The 15,688-nt window shown below is 47.2% G+C and overlaps 1 long non-coding RNA gene across 1 annotated transcript; it reads right to left on the bottom strand.

Annotated features, from left to right (window-relative positions):
* LOC121004668 lies at window positions 1-14,771 on the bottom strand. Its single transcript, XR_005779805.1, has 3 exons — window positions 14,741-14,771; window positions 7,970-8,084; window positions 1-660 (listed from the first exon to the last, which is right to left on the bottom strand). It is a non-coding gene; the product is annotated as an uncharacterized LOC121004668 (long non-coding RNA).
* Between the last annotated feature and the right edge of the window lie 917 nt (window positions 14,772-15,688).

The raw sequence follows: 15,688 nt of genomic DNA, 5'->3' as shown, positions 1-15,688 counted from the left end.
TTGGTGTCTGTAACAGTTGCAGTAATTGGCAGGTGAAGTTGGATCGTGCTTCCCAGGAGATTCATTTCACCGTGTAGAACGACATTCCCACTTGAACCAACCGGATGTGACACAACTTGTGTGTTTTGATGTTCTGATACCCTTCTTCTTTTTGGTTTTCTTTTGACACATGGGGTAGCTGCTATTGTTGGCAATGTTCCATCGGAAGTTTTAGTTTGTCCAACTACTTCTCCGGAAATATCTCCTAAAGGAGTAGCGGAGCGTGATTCTAAACTAACAAATGATTCGGAAGTTGTCTGACTTTCCGTCTCAGTAGTTGCATCCGATGAATCCCGGGTACTGCAAATTTTTGGTGGGAAAATGGTGGGCACAGCATCACGACGTAATTTTTTACGCAATCCTCCTTCTTCATATGAAAAATAGTCAAAGTGCTTTGAGCACAATCGATAATTATCTTTTTTTTTTTTGTGTTTCCAAGATTTTTTCAAGCCATTCGTCCACGTTTGGAAAATGGTCAGGAGCCTGCTCAAGCCATTTCCGGACTATTCTGGGATCTTTTGGAAAGACATGCATTATGATATTTTTTTCTTTGTTTTTCCAGGTGTGGGTACATCCCTTTATAATGCACGAGGGCATGTTGGAAATTCCAAATTTAGTGATCTGTAAAAGTTGATAAAATAGGCTTCATTAGAATTTATATCAAATTCAAAATACCACAAACAATAAAAAAATTAAAAAAATTGTGATCTAGATTTGCTTTTTCTCACAGTAGATCATAATTATGGTTTGCTGACCAATTGATCCGCTTATCAATCATAGCTGTGGTAAAAGTTGTTAGATTTGAGGAACACCTCATCTACGTAGACCGAAACTAAATACACGTTGTTGGCCTCTACCAAACCAATTGAAAATACAACAATCAACAAATGGGGTTAGATTAATATTTTGAATATAGTATTATAATATATCTCTATATATATATCTCATGCTCAGTGTGGTACTTAGATACAACTATTTTGCGTTTCAAGATGGTTACTACCTTCAACAGCGGGGAACCGCAATGGGTTCAAATATGGCGCCGACTTACGCCAACATCTTCATGTCGGGCCTGGAGGCTGAACACGTCTATGTGTCCCACCACTACAGCCATGTGCGGGGGTGGTGGAGATACATAGACAATGTTTTTGCCATCTGGGACGGCACTGAGGGTGAGTTGGCTAGTTTTCATGAATTTTTTAATGAAATGGATCCTGAGATCCAGTTCACTCTTACGTACTCCACTGAGCAGGTCCAATTTCTGGACACCATGGTTATGAAACAGGATGCCGGATTAGTGATGGATTTGTTCACCAAGCCAACGGACTGTAATAAACTATTGAGGTTTGAGAGCTGCCATCCGCGGTCTATGGTAAAACCATTGCCACGGAGTCAGTTTCTCCGCGTGCAGCGTATAGTGAAAGATCCACAGTTACGGATTAAGAGACTGTCAGAAATGGCAGACAAATTCACTAACAGAGGGTATCCAAGAAGATTGGTCCATAGACAGTTGGATGAATTGGAATCCAAGGGCCCTAAGGAAGTTAACAAACATGTTAGGGTGCCATTCATCTCTACATACACTGAGGGTAGCTACCAGATAGCAGGTGCCATCAAGAAACATTGGCCTATACTCAGTAGTAATTTCGGCAAGGTTAAAGAATTTGCCGTACCACCCCTAATGTCATATAGGAGAGCTGACAGCTTGAGAGACAAATTAGTCAGAGCAGAGGTGGCTGGTAATAGGGCCTCGGTTCAGACTTATATAGGTCGCATAAAATATGGATGTTATCCGTGTTTAAGTTGTGTTAATTGTAGCTATATGCTGAAAGGGGAGAAATTTATGCACACGCAATTTGAAATACGACACTTCTTAACCTGTGATAGTTCATTTGTCGTCTATCTTCTGTCCTGCCCCTGCAATCTTTTGTATGTGGGGGAAACAATCTGTGAGGTGAAGACTAGAATGAACTATCATAGGTATTCTATTCGCCAAAAGAGGAGAGATCTCCCTGTGCCCAAACACTTTGTTGAAGCTGGACACAGGGAGAAGGACCTCAAGTTCAGGGTGATAGATCATATCCCCCCACTTAAAAGGGGAGGCAATAGGGAGAGATTGTTGAAACAACGTGAGATTATGTGGATCCATAGTTTACACACATTGAAGCCTGATGGCCTCAATGCAGAATGTAGATGGGAACTGTGTGGATAGGGAATGTGTAGTTAGCTTATTGAACATGGGGATCTTGGTCATCTGGTCTGGTTTGGGGGATGTATAACAGTGCTGGCTTTTTTGAACTTATTGCATCTCTTGTATGTTTATACAATTTTCATTTATTTCAGATAACTTCTGGATGAGCCTAATGACCCTTTGTCTGTAATATGGATGGAGCCGCATGTGGACCCCCTGAGTACGCTAGTGAGGAAGTGACCATTGTGAGATGAATTTGCGGACGGTGGCTGATGTGTGCTGGAGTGGGCTACATGGTGCACAATATGTTTATTTTTATTTATCTAAGCATGTTATCTTATAGCCAGTAATATTCTCGGAGACAGTGTATGCCATGTTACTGGCCACAAGCCTGGATGCCGGTTGGTATACACATGTATTATTACTTTTGGTGCGAGTAGATGGGAAGGGTTTGTCCCATTGGAGCTGCACGAAACTATCCTGCAGTTTAGTGGGGCGCCGGGTGGGATGCTGGGATCGCCTCTGGCTAGGGCCGAGTGTGATTGCTGCTGCCCACGGCCATCCCCACGTACTGATGTTAAGGATGTACTATGACATGCAGTCTTGTGCATTGTGTGCCATTCCTGACACTTCCGCCATTCACCGCATTGGGATATATATCCCACATCTCCATGGATACTGAACACGCCCCCCGACGCTGTGCGACTGCTGTCGTGTCACATGACCTTGCCCTTCCCCTCTCTGCTGCTGTGCCTGCGATGCGCTTCATTGGATTACGTTGCGGTCCATGGAGTATGTGCGTAGGTGCGCGGCGTTGGCGGGGGTGGGGTGAGAGACGTCTGGCCCGGCGCATGCGCACTGCTGAAGGAGGGACGCCAACGCTGGCTGGCTCGGCGGGTCCACAGGCGGTGAGTCCCACTGCTTTTAATTTTAGATATGATGCAGTTGCATCATTAACAATGGATTTTAACCCTTTATGCACTGAACACTTATGCACCAGATTCACGATCTGGAGTATGCACGTAAGGGACACGTATTCTGTGTAACAAAATATAAGACACATATGTAAATTGGAGTGTACACTTTATAATAATGAAGTATGATCACTTATAACTTTTGTAACTTTTGTATGGATGTATTAAGTAATGTAGATCACACACATAGTGTCATGTGATGATGTGGTTAATGATCATGTGACCTAATTGATGACGTGTATTCACTGATTGTATTTGGCACCTATTGAACTGTGGGTATATATACCTGGTTGTATGCACTGTTATGTAGCTTGATAAAGGCCTCATTGAGCAGGCCGAAACGTTGCTGGGATTAAAGTTTTGGGGTCTTCACCCTACCACCTAAAGCTAGAAGTGCTCACAGCTTTTTCTGCATTTCATTTTTTTAATTTTCATTATGTCTAATCCTGAATCTGTTTCAACCTACGGTTGTGTGTACACAGCTGAAGATACCGAACGCATACTGCGTGACATAGGAGGAGATGCCACTTTCCTCAACACTCCTTCCATCAAAGAAACGTAAATTTGAGAATGTTTCTAAACGCATGGTATCCCTTCGTCTGCATATGATGACTTTGGGGGAGTATCACAAAACGCAAAAAATTCCAAGAGGAATGCGGTCCAACATACGGCCTAACCTTTTCTTCAATAATTCCATTTTCTGTAAGAAGTTTGAGGCGCTATCTAATCGCTACTCCCTTGACTTCATACTACTGAACATTGAGTTCTGCATGAACTTGCTATTCTGAATTGCGATATACGTGAGCTTGAGACCAATCTCCAAACACTCTTACCTAATGAGGACTTTACTAAATATATGGAGGACATGTCTGCTCAGATGAAGCTCTTTCAGACTGACTCCGAGGAGAGCAAAAAAATTAAGTGGTGTAGAGACACTGAAGACTACAAAAAGGGCAACATCTATAACTGGCAGTCAGAGCGACAGTTTAGCACACAACAGAAAGATGTCAGGAAAAGAAGGAAAACTACACAGATTTCCACTAACAGCGAGCAGTCTTTTTTAGACCAGGATCCACAGACTCCAGCAAGCCGGGGCGACGCATCAGGAGAGGTGGACGTGGACACAGGAGGTCCAGGCAGGTTGCGGAGCAACAAAAACCGACCTGCGGCAACCAAGAGCAACGTGGGGAAGAAAAGATGATCGTGGTCAATTTATCTTCTAAAGAACTGACTTCCACACAAGTGAGTGTCTTATCAAAAGGATTTTCATTTTGTCCCAGCTCCTCTGTGAACTGGTTTGAACTGGAATCCAATTTGTTTTCCTTTTTTCGCCGCATCAAACTTAAAGTATGGCATCATAATAAGATTAGTATTGAGAGACCCCAGACTAGTGAATTCACACTAGGATCTCTCAATTTATTTTTGAAGAGTAATTTCACACCTAATATCCACGAACCAGCTGTAGAGGCATATATCAGTGCGGTCAGACGGGGGCTCTCTGAACTCAGGTCTTCCACACAGGGGGATCCTGTCTTCAGACACCCTAACCTCACTAGCGCTGAGATTGAGACTCTTGATGCCTTGAGATCTGACCCCACCCTTGTTCTGAAACCTGCAGACAAGGGTGGTGCTGTTGTCGTGATGGACACCAACAAATATGTCCAAGAGGTCATGTGGCAATTAGGTGACCCACATGTCTACAAAGTCCTGGACTCTGATCCCAGGTTCAGGATAGCTGGTGTTATCCGCAGCTGTCTGAAGGATGCTATGGCTGCTGGTATTATCGATGGGGGTCTTTGTGAGTTTCTTGAGGTGGCACATCCGGTCACTCCGGTGATTTATGTGCTGCCCAAGATTCACAAGACCCTCATTGATCCCCCGGGACGTCCCATCGTCTCAGGGTCGGATTCCATCTTCAGCAGCATAGCTATCTTTCTGGACAAAGTATTGCGAGAATTCTCTACTGGTGGGTCTTCTTACATTCAGGATACATCAGATTTTCTCGTAAAGCTACGTGATACTGATGTGACACAGGTGGATTCATTAATGTTGGCATCATTTGATGTTACATCACTTTACACGTCCATAGTGCATGAGAGTGGTGTCCAGGCGGTCAGAAAAATGCTCATGAGGTCATCTTACACTTCCCATGCCTCTGATTTCATTATTGATTTACTCAATATTGTTCTTCATTATAACTATTTTCTTTTTAAGGATGTCTATTATTTGCAGCAGCGGGGTGTGGCCATGGGGTCTCACGTGGCCCCCACCTATGCGAATATTTTTATGCGGTGCTATGAGGAAGATGTCGTCTATCTGTCCCACCACTTCAGTCATGTACTGAGGTGGTGGAGATACATCGACGACATCTTCCTCATATGGACAGGCAGCGAGGTGGAACTTACTGAGTTTCATGCCTTTCTAAACAGTCATGATCCCAATTTACAGTTCACTATCGTCTATTCCAAAACAGACATTCAGTTCCTGGACACCAGGGTTGTGTATGATGGCGGTGTATTGCACACAGCATTATACACTAAACCCACGGACACTAATACCTTCCTGTGCTACAATAGCTGTCACCCCAGGAGAATGGTTCAGTCACTTCCTTTTTCACAGTTCCTGAGGGTTAAACGTGTCGTCTCAGACGAACAAGAGTCCAATACGTCCCTGGAATCCATGGCAAAGAAATTTCGTGACAGGGGGTACCCGAAACGATTACTAGATGATCACATGGTCAGGGCACGCGGTTTTGACAGGAACACATTGTTGTCCCAGCAAAAGATCGTACAGAAAGCAGCCAGGATTTCGTTCGTGTCTGTCTATAACTAACTTAGCCCTTCTATCAACAAAGTTGTTAGGAAACACTGGGATCTCCTTGGATCTTGTTTCAAGGAGATACCAGAGTTCCAATGTCCCCCATTGTTCTCCTACCGCCGCTCAAGAAATCTTCGTGACCAATTGGTCAGGGCCGACATTGGCTCTAAAGGGTCCCTTAGGCAAACTGCACTAACGCAACCAGGCTTGGGTTGTTTTCCCTGTCTGGGGTGCGTTAACTGCAGGTACATCCGAAAGGGGAAAACATTCACTCATCCCCTTACGGGTGAATCCCACAACATCTTGTTTCATCTCACTTGCAATTCTAGCTACGTTATCTACGTGCTTTCTTGTCCGTGCAAACTACTCTATGTTGGTGAAACGACGACCGACCTCAAGACCCGCCTGAACAACCATCGCTTAAGTATCCGGAAGAAACGCTTCGATCTTCCGGTTTCTAAGCATTTCTCTGAGGCCAGACACAAGGAGGGGGATCTGATAGTTTGGATCCTCGACCATGTGCCTCAGCCCAGACGTGGCGGAGATAGGTCTAGGATACTCAAACGTAAGGAACTTGGTTGGATCCATAGGCTTAACAGCCTTAGACCAAATGGATTAAACATAGAGTTTAACTTTGGGGAGGTTGTGTGAGGGTGGGTTTGCCTCCTGTGCCTCGCAGGTTATGCTAAGGTGTTTTTGTGTACACACTGAGAGTATTTATTTAAAATTTTCTGTATTTACAGTAATTTGAATATATTTTTTTTCTCATTCACAGACCACTTGCACTTATCATTCCGAGGGATGGAGCTCATGGGTAAAGTGGACACATCATTCTATACGGGAGGGAGACATCCCTAGCAACTATGCGTTTTTTCTCTCTCTTTTTTTACAAAAGTTTTTTAGTTGTTTTTTTATACATTTATCTTTTTTCCACTTCTGGATTCGGTTTGTATTGGGGGATTGTTCATTAAACATGCCTTGGGCCGATATGGTGCTGTTGCAATCCTTTCAACCCTGGTATAGATTTGCTCCCTATGATACCTGGGTACCTGTTGGAGGAGAACCCTCTTGGGTATGAGTGTAATCAGATACTCCTGACAGAGATTGCTCTTTACATCGTGGTTTTCCGTGATGTTGGTGTGCTCTGGTCAGGTTGCAGTATGTGGACGATCTGGTTTCTGGGCAGTCTGCACTGGTCTGAATCGCAATACCCTATTACTGAACAGGTTGGGTATCTGAATATAGGGTATGGGCATCTTTCCAGCTTCCAAGATGGCGTCCTGGGCATTGGATGCTTACTGGATGCTTACTGGGCATGCGCCGTTACGTACCCAGGCTGTTCTGTGTGGCGCTGCAGTGACGCAAGAGCAAACCGCCACCGCCCCCTGACTGATGCTACGCCGCTCCAGACTAGTGGTATGTTTACTGTGTCTAACGATCGCATGGTTGGTGCCCCTCGCCGTTATTATGTGTCCTCTTGATCATCCCTCCGTTTATATTATCGGACGCATCCACCGATTGTTCACTTTTTTAATGCACCTGATCGATGGGTCCGCCCCCTCACTCATGTACGCAAATGTCCTGCATGTATGCCTGATTTATGTTTTTATAGTTAGATATGCTAACATTGGATACATGTAACCTTTTCATTTGCCTTATCTTTCACTTGTACTATGTATTTCATCATGTTTACACAACTGTCACTTTTGTAACACGCCCACAGGGTGTGGCGTGATCACATGATTTGGATTCCTAATTAAGTCACCTATATATTTGTCTTCACTTGATTTGTACCTCTGCTTGAGAAAGGCTCAGTTTTTGGAGCCGAAACGTTGCACCGTATGGTTGATTAAAGATTAACTTCACCTTCATCCTGCTGGAGTGCCGTCCTTTTTCTTGGATATATATCTATATATATATATGTAAAATAAAACAAAACATGCTCTCTTACCGTTGAAATCAGTCAACAGGCGTACTATTTCCTGGAATAGATGTTAGTAAATTGGATTTCAAGAGTCGAGATAATAACACGCTGTAATGCAAGCAGGAATCTCCAGAATCGTATACTGGAAATAAAAAAAAAAATATATAAATAAAATTAATTTTATTTTAATCTTCAAGTGCCCTTTGCTTTGTCCCTATAAAATCCTTGTTGTACAACATATATACCTGTGAATCATATTCCATCCCATCCCATAAAGGCCTCTCCATTCTCCAACAAATCCTTTCTGTCCACCATATATCCCAGTAACTAAAATTACATCCCATAATGGCCGTTCCTTTGTCCCTATAATTTCGTATTATACATTAGCTCAAAAGTTTGACCATCCCCCACCCACCAGTACTGATGCAGATTTGTTTCCATTACAGCTGTACTCCAGTTGTGTATAAACCTTACACTATGTATATTTATAGATGCATATACAGCTCAGCTGCATGTGTATTCTCCAGTCCCCTAACATCACTTTGGCTGAATGGCTTCCTATACAGCCCTGCTACATCTTTAATCTACTCCCCCACTAGCATTGTGTCTGAAAAGCTTCATATACAGCTCTGCTACATCTGTCCGTTTATCTCTTCAACCAGCACGGTGTTCGAACAGCAGCCATATTCGCCCCTGCTACATCGGTTTCTCTATAACACCAGCATTGATGCTGACCCGCGCATACAGCTCTGCTACATCTGTCTATTCCCTTCCCCACTATAACTATGGCAGAACATCAGCATATTCTGCTCTGCCACATCCATCAGCCCCCATATGCCTCAAACAGCCCCCATCATCTTCAAATAGCCCCCCATATGACTCATATAGCCCCCATATGCATCAAAGCCCCCATCAGCCTCATATAGCCCCCATAAGCATCAAAGCACCTATCATCCTCATATAGCCCCCATCATCCTCATATAGCCCCATCAGCCTCATATGTCCCCCATCAGCCTCATATAGCCCCCATTAGCCTCATATAGCCCCCCATCAGCCTCATATAGCCCCCATCATCCTCATATAGCCCCCATCAGCCTCATATAGCCCCCCATATGCATCAAAGCCCCCATCAGCCTCATATAGCCCCCATCAGCCTCATATAGCCCCCACATCAGCCTCATATAGCCACCATCAGCCTCATATAGCCCCCATCAGCCTCATATAGCCCCCATCAGCCTCATATGTCCCCCATCAGCCTCATATAGCCACCATCAGCCTCATATAGCCCCCATCAGCCTCATATAGCCCCCATCAGCCTCATATGTCCCCCATCAGCCTCATATAGCCCCCATCAGCCTCATATAGCCCCCATCAGCCTCATATAGCCCCTACATCAGCCTCATATAGCCCCCCATATGCATCAAAGCCCCCATCAGCCTCATATAGCCACCATCAGCCTCATATAGCCCCCATCAGCCTCATATGTCCCCCATCAGCCTCATATAGCCACCATCAGCCTCATATAGCCACCATCAGCCTCATATAGCCCCCATCAGCCTCATATAGCCCCCCATATGCATCAAAGCCCCCATCAGCCTCATATAGCCACCATCAGCCTCATATAGCCCCCATCAGCCTCATATGTCCCCCATCAGCCTCATATAGCCACCATCAGCCTCATATAGCCCCCATCAGCCTCATATAGCCCCCATCATCCTCATATAGCCCCCATCAGCCTCATATAGCCCCCACATCCGCCTCATATAGCCCCCCATATGCATCAAAGCCCCCATCAGCCTCATATAGCCACCATCAGCCTCATATAGACCCCATCAGCCTCATATAGCCCCCATCAGCCTCATATGTCCCCCATCAGCCTCATATAGCCACCATCAGCCTCATATAGCCCCAATCAGCCTCGCATAGCCCCATATGCATCAAAGCCCCCATCAGCCTCATATAGCCACCATCAGCCTCATATAGCCCCCATCAGCCTCATATGTTCACCATCAGCCTCATATAGCCCCATCAGCCTCATATAGCCCCCATCAGCCTCATATAGCCCCCATCAGCCTCATATAGCCCCCCATATGCATCAAAGCCCCCATCAACCTCATATAGCCACCATCAGCCTCATATAGCCCCCATCAGCCTCATATAGCCCCCATCAGCCTCATATAGCCCCCATCAGCCTCATTTAGCCCCCCATATGCATCAAAGCCCCCATCAGCCTCATATTGCCCCATCAGCCTCATATAGCCCCCATCAGCCTCATATTGCCCCCATCAGCCTCATATGGCCCCCATCAGCCTCATATAGCCCCCATCAGCCTCGTATAGCCCCCCCACATGCATCAAAGCCCCCATCAGCCTCATATAGCCCCCATCAGCCTCATATGTCCACCATCAGCCTCATATGTCCACCATCAGCCTCATATAGCCCCCATCAGCCTAATATAGCCCCCCATATGCATCAAAGTCCCCATCAGCCTCATATAGCCCCCATCAGCCTCATATGTCCCCCATCAGCCTCATATAGCCACCATCAGCCTCATATAGCCCCCATCAGCCTCATATAGCCCACATCAGCCTCATATAGCCCCCATATGCATCAAAGCCCCCATCAGCCTCATATAGCCCCCATCAGCCTCATATAGCCCCCATCAGCCTCATATGTCCACCATCAGCCTCATATAGCCACCATCAGCCTCATATAGCCCCCATCAGCCTCATATAGCCTCCATCAGCCTCATATAACCCCCATATGCATCAAAGCCCCCATCAGCCTAATATAGCCACCATCAGCCTCATATGTCCCCCATCAGCCTCATATAGCCACCATCAGCCTCATATAGCCCCCATCAGCCTCATATAGCCCCCATCAGCCTCATATAGCCCCCCATATGCATCAAAGCCCCCATCAGCCTCATATAGCCACCATCAGCCTCATATAGCCCCCATTAGCCTCATATGTCCACCATCAGCCTCATATAGCCCCCATCAGCCTCATATAGCCCCCATCAGCCTCATATAGCCACAATCAGCCTCATATGTCCCCCATCAGCCTCATATAGCCACCATCGGTCTCATATAGCCCCCATCAGCCTCATATAGCCCCCATCAGCCTCATATAGCCTCCACATCAGCCTCATATAGCCCCCCATATGCATCAAAGCTCCCATCAGCCTCATATAGCCACCATCAGCCTCATATAGCCCCCATCAGCCTCATATGTCCACCATCAGCCTCATATAGCCCCCATCAGCCTCATATAGCCCCCATCAGCCTCATATAGCCCCCATCAGCCTCATATAGCCCCCCATTAGCCTCATATAGCCCCCATCAGCCTCATATAGCCCCCATCAGCCTCATATAGCCCCCATCAGCCTCATATAGACACCATCAGCCTCATATAGCCCCCATCAGCCTCATATAACCCCCATCAGGCTCATATAGCCCCCATCAGCCTCATATAGCCCCCCATCAGCCTCATATAGCTCCCATCAGCCTTATATAGCCCCCATAAGCCTCATATGTCCCCCATCAGCCTCATATAGCCACCATCAGCCTCATATAGCCCCCATCAGCCTCATATAGACCCCATCAGCCTCATATAGCCCCCATCAGCCTCATATGTCCCCCATCAGCCTCATATAGCCACCATCAGCCTCATATAGCCCCCATCAGCCTCATATAGCCCCAATCAGCCTCGCATAGCCCCATATGCATCAAAGCCCCCATCAGCCTCATATAGCCACCATCAGCCTCATATAGCCCCCATCAGCCTCATATGTTCACCATCAGCCTCATATAGCCCCATCAGCCTCATATAGCCCCCATCAGCCTCATATAGCCCCCATCAGCCTCATATAGCCCCCCATATGCATCAAAGCCCCCATCAGCCTCATATAGCTCCCATCAGCCTCATATAGCCCCCATCAGCCTCATATGTCCCCCATCAGCCTCATATAGCCACCATCAGCCTCATATAGCCCCCATCAGCCTCATATAGACCCCATCAGCCTCATATTGCCCCATCAGCCTCATATAGCCACCATCAGCCTCATATAGCCCCCATCAGCCTCATATAGCCCCAATCAGCCTCATATAGACCCCATCAGCCTCATATTGCCCCATCAGCCTCATATAGCCACCATCAGCCTCATATAGCCCCCATCAGCCTCATATAGCCCCAATCAGCCTCGCATAGCCCCATATGCATCAAAGCCCCCATCAGCCTCATATAGCCACCATCAGCCTCATATAGCCCCCATCAGCCTCATATGTTCACCATCAGCCTCATATAGCCCCATCAGCCTCATATAGCCCCCATCAGCCTCATATAGCCCCCATCAGCCTCATATAGCCCCCCATATGCATCAAAGCCCCCATCAACCTCATATAGCCCCCATCAGCCTCATATAGCCCCCATCAGCCTCATATAGCCCCCATCAGCCTCATATAGCCCCCATCAGCCTCATTTAGCCCCCCATATGCATCAAAGCCCCCATCAGCCTCATATAGCCCCATCAGCCTCATATAGCCCCCATCAGCCTCATATTGCCCCCATCAGCCTCATATGGCCCCCATCAGCCTCATATAGCCCCCATCAGCCTCGTATAGCCCCCCACATGCATCAAAGCCCCCATCAGCCTCATATAGCCCCCATCAGCCTCATATAGCCCCCATCAGCCTCATATGTCCACCATCAGCCTCATATGTCCACCATCAGCCTCATATAGCCCCCATCAGCCTCATATAGCCCCCCATATGCATCAAAGTCTCCATCAGCCTCATATAGCCCCCATCAGCCTCATATAGCCCCCATCAGCCTCATATGTCCCCCATCAGCCTCATATAGCCACCATCAGCCTCATATAGCCCCCATCAGCCTCATATAGCCCCCATCAGCCTCATATAGCCCCCCATATGCATCAAAGCCCCCATCAGCCTCATATAGCCACCATCAGCCTCATATAGTCCCCATCAGCCTCATATGTCCACCATCAGCCTCATATAGCCACCATCAGCCTCATATAGCCCCCATCAGCCTCATATAGCCTCCATCAGCCTCATATAACCCCCATATGTATCAAAGCCCCCATCAGCCTAATATAGCCACCATCAGCCTCATATGTCCCCCATCAGCCTCATATAGCCACCATCAGCCTCATATAGCCCCCATCAGCCTCATATAGCCACCATCAGCCTCATATAGCCCCCATATGCATCAAAGCCCCCATCAGCCTCATATAGCCACCATCAGCCTCATATAGCCCCCATTAGCCTCATATGTCCACCATCAGCCTCATATAGCCCCCATCAGCCTCATATAGCCCCCATCAGCCTCATATAGCCCCCCATATGCATCAAAGCCCCCATCAGCCTCATATAGCCCCCATCAGCCTCATATAGCCACAATCAGCCTCATATGTCCCCCATCAGCCTCATATAGCCACCATCGGTCTCATATAGCCCCCATCAGCCTCATATAGCCCCCATCAGCCTCATATAGCCTCCACATCAGCCTCATATAGCCCCCCATATGCATCAAAGCTCCCATCAGCCTCATATAGCCACCATCAGCCTCATATAGCCCCCATCAGCCTCATATGTCCACCATCAGCATCATATAGCCCCCATCAGCCTCATATAGCCCCCATCAGCCTCATATAGCCCCCATCAGCCTCATATAGCCCCCCATTAGCCTCATATAGCCCCCATCAGCCTCATATAGCCCCCATCAGCCTCATATAGCCCCCATCAGCCTCATATAGCCCCCATCAGCCTCATATAGCCCCCATCAGCCTCATATAACCCCCATCAGGCTCATATAGCCCCCATCAGCCTCATATAGCCCCCATCAGCCTCATATAGCCCCCCATCAGCCTCATATAGCTCCCATAAGCCTCATATAGCCCCTATCAGCCTCATATAGCCCCCATCAGCCTCATATAGCCCCCATCAGCCTCATATAGCCCCCATCAGCCTAATATAGCCCCCGTCAGCCTCATATAGCCCCCTATCAGCCTCATATAGCCCCCTATCAGCCTCATATAGCCCCCATCAACCTCATATAGCCCCCCATCAGCCTCATATAGCCCCCATCAGCCTCATATAGCCCCCATCAGCCTCATATAGCCCCCATCAGCCTCATATAGCTCCCCATCAGCCTCATATAGCCCCCATCAGCCTCATATAGCCCCCCATCAGCCTCATATAGCCCCCCCATTAGCCTCATTTAGCCCCCCCATTAGCCTCATTTAGCCCCCCATCAGCCTCATTTAGCCCCCCCATCAGCCTCATATAGCCCCCATCATCATCCATCCGCCCCAAAAGTCACTCGTCTGCCCCCTCAAGTGCCTCCATCAGCCCCCAATCTCATATATAACAAATACTCACCCCGCTGTCTCTCCCACGCCGTCCGCTCTCTGAGTCCTCTCTTCCTTCCACAAACTAATCGGCCGGTCACGCATGCGCAGATCTATTTTCCTTTTTGCTGCGCTTCAACGTGGCCCAAAGGAAAATGGATCTGCGCATGCGCGGACGGCCCGAGACGTGCGCGATCTCAATAAGAATTGGAGCCGCCACTAGATCACCAGGGAAGGAGTGCGCAAGCGCGGCCAATGGATGCGGCCGGCGAGCGGCGGCCGTATCCATGGGCAGCGCTGATAAACTAGTTATTTAGGATTTTGAAATTCTAAAAGAATAGTAGTTTTTTTTTTATTAGTTGTATTTAGTAAAAAGTTTGTTGGGGGGGATGTAATTGAATGAGGCATGATTATAAAGATGGGAATACCCCTTTAAAGAGCTAGCCATTAGCATTCTAGGAAAGAGTACGCAGACAGAGCCTACAAAAATTGCTAAAACTCTTGCCCACACACCTGCTACCCCTTCAAAATGTTGTCCGGTAGCCACTCAGGTAGCCCAATCTCCAGACCCTGATGCCGTAGCAGCCTTGACAGAACAAGTTAACTTTTTGACAAAAAGCCTGGAAAAGGTGTGTCAGAAATTAGAACAGTGGGAGAAGCCTTTATTATTGGAGGACAAGAGACCTGTACGAAAAGAACTTTTCCCTCCTGACTACAAAGATATATATCCCAGAAGTTCTGGCGGGCGCCTAAATGACCGCTCCATCGCCCGCAGGCGACCTATTTGCGCTTACTGTCATAAGATAGGACATACAGAACCAATGTGCTGGCAGTTAAACGAGAAACCCTCGAGGCTGAGTACCGCCCCTCGAGTGGTAAACCAATAGGTCCACAAGATCCCAACTGGATGCCCAGATATGTAGGATCCCGTCCAAAAGTAGCAATTCAAATTAACGGAATTCCCTTTGTCGCCCTACTGGACACCGGATCGCAGGTCACTACCATCCTACGACCTGCATTTGATAAATACTGGGACCAGAACCAACTTACACAACCACCAGAATCCTGGTTGGAACTTACAGTTAGCAACGGGAAACCCGTACCCATACATGGTTATTGGGAACCCACTCTGCAAGTAGGAAAAACCACCCTACCTAGACAAGGTGTTATTGTTGTACAAGACGGAGACAAAGGTGGTTCTGCAGTGATCCTAGGAATCAATGTCCTTAGGAATTGTTACAATGAAATGCTTGAGGCATTACACCAATCTATGCCTAATGCTTCACCTGCTTCCAAAAGGAGTATTCAACAAACCATCCGTGTGCTGAGAGCACAACAGAAGTTCGCCAATGGCAAAGGAGAAATCTGCTGTGTCC

Source organism: Bufo bufo, chromosome 6 (genome assembly GCF_905171765.1).
Source record: "Bufo bufo chromosome 6, aBufBuf1.1, whole genome shotgun sequence".
In the NCBI taxonomy this organism is placed as follows: domain Eukaryota; kingdom Metazoa; phylum Chordata; class Amphibia; order Anura; family Bufonidae; genus Bufo; species Bufo bufo.
The sequence above is the reverse complement of the archived record's forward strand: the minus strand, read 5'-3'. Positions and strand labels throughout refer to the sequence as shown.